The sequence below is a fragment of the Dromiciops gliroides genome, chromosome 3 (assembly GCF_019393635.1).
Source record: "Dromiciops gliroides isolate mDroGli1 chromosome 3, mDroGli1.pri, whole genome shotgun sequence".
In the NCBI taxonomy this organism is placed as follows: Eukaryota; Metazoa; Chordata; class Mammalia; order Microbiotheria; family Microbiotheriidae; genus Dromiciops; species Dromiciops gliroides.
Window position 1 is genome coordinate 415,726,118 of NC_057863.1, and position 2,354 is coordinate 415,728,471.

The window sequence follows — 2,354 nt, forward strand, 5'->3', positions numbered from 1 at the left end:
AGTGTATGTTCAACTTCTGACACAAAGACCCAGTAGCCCATTCCTAGTCAGATTTCATCCATTAATGACTCATTGGTCTCAGTAGAGTATGCCTACTAGATAACTAATGACTACATCCAATTACCACTTTTCCACAGATAGTTATAATGGAAAAAGAACTAGCTTAAATTCTGCATCTACTACCTGGTGCCTGGATGGATTCAAGTACCTTCAGTGTTTCCCATTCTCTACTAAAAAAGCTCTTTATAACTGAATCCAAGGTCTTATATAATTTGCCTCCTTTGCTGTTGCTCAGTCATTTTCCAGTCATGTCCATCTCTTCATGACCTCATTTGGGATGTTCTTGGCAAAGATACTGAAGCAGTGTGCCATTTCCTTTTCTGGCTCATTTTACTGATGAGGAAACTGATACAAAGAAAATTAAATGATTTATCTAGTGTCACACATCTGTCTAAGGTAAGACTTGAACTCAGGAAGAGGAGTCTTTCTGACTTCAAGCCTGAAAACTATCTATTACACCACTGAGCTGCCTTACTATGGCTCCTACCTCTCTCTTTAGCCTTATCTCATATGATTTTCTTGTAGGTGCTAGAAAGCAGAACTAGGTTCACAGGACTGAAGTTATAGAGAGGTATAGTTCAACTTAACATAAGCAAAAACTTCCTAGCAAATAGAACTATGCCAAAATGAAATATTTTAATTCAAGTAGTAGTGAATTCCACAAAGCTAAAGGTCCTTAAATGGGAACTGGAGGCTGAATAATTACTTCACAAGATGTAATAGGAAATATTTCTGTTCATACATAGTTTGTACAAGACAAACTCTGTAGTCCTTTCCTCAGAGATTCTATGATTCCATAATTCTATTAACTATTCATCATTCTTCAGTCTCATATTGTTTATTCTATCTCTGTATCTTTACTCAATGGCTCCTCATTTCCAGGATGAGATTTATTCTTTCCATCACACAGTTATAAATTCCCTCTTCCTTTAAGGTCCAATGCAAATTTCTCCTTGGGGGTTGGGATTTTGGGGTTTCTTGAGGTCCTACAACATTCTTATAACATTCCCCCACTACTTATTTCTGGGGAGAAAGGGGCAAAGGTTCATTTTTGGTAGTTTTTTTTCAAGGCTGAAAAATGGGGCATAGAAATGTCCATGTTCTTAAGGAGAGAGGGAGTGCAAAGTTTGATGGGCACATTCCAAGTGCTATGCTGTGACTTCAATGAAAGCTTTAATCTTAGAAGCAACTTAGATGAGAAAAAGATAATCCTCTCAACTTTTCCCCACATAAATGCACATAAGACAACAAGCAAACGAACAGCTGTGAGATGTTACTTCTTCCTGTCTAGCCCCCTCCATTGTGTGGTAGGGGATAATCAGGATGTCTGTTTACCTTACTTCTCCTTTATCCTGCAAATAATGGCCCTTTTGTGTTATAATAGAAAATCATTAATTTCTTTTAACATACATCCAATTTTTTCCCCATTTTAAAGGATACACCCAAGGTGTGGGGGTCACATGGAATGTTTTCTCCTTGTCCCTTCATGGTGCCTTGGGCTAGACTGCACTGAGAAAAACAACCCCACTTGTGTCCAAGTGGATGTCAACAAAAAACCAAGGAAGATTTCTCTAAGTCAGGACATCTCCTGACTAGAGAAATGACAATCTGGAATTAGCCCAGCTATTCTGAACTCAGACCTTGGGGGGCCCACACAATGTGACTGAGACTCCTGAAAGAAGAGAGAAAAATAAGGAGTACCCCATCCAGTGAATATAAAAGCCAAATGAGCAGCCCCTTTTTAACTGTCTGATAACTTTTGCTGGATTTTGGCATCAAAAATGTTTGGGGGGGGGTGACTTGTCACCTAGATCAGTGGTCTAGCTCACCCAAAGAATTGGAGACTTGTCACAAATCTTATAGAATAAAAATATTTTAAAAAAGAATAAAAAGAGATTTATTAGGAGAATGATATATGGATAGGGAACATATCAGCGTGGTGACTGTCCCAATCCTAATTTTTAAAGAGTTATTTTCTTCAAGGAGATTTTGTACCTCCTTTTCCATTTGGTCAGTTCATCTTTTCAAGGCATTCTTTTCCTCATTGACTTTTTGTACCTCTTTTACCATTTGACCTAGTCTATTTTTTAAGGTGTCATTTTCTTCAGTATTTTTTTATGTTTCCTTTACAAAGCTGTTGACTTGTTTTTCATTATTTTCTTGCATCACTCTCATTTCTCTTTTAATTTTTTCCTCTATCTCTCTTACTTTATTTTCAAAGTCATTTTTGAGCCCTTCTATGGCCTGAGGCCAATTCATATTTTTCTTGGAAGCTTTGAATGTAGGAGCTTTGA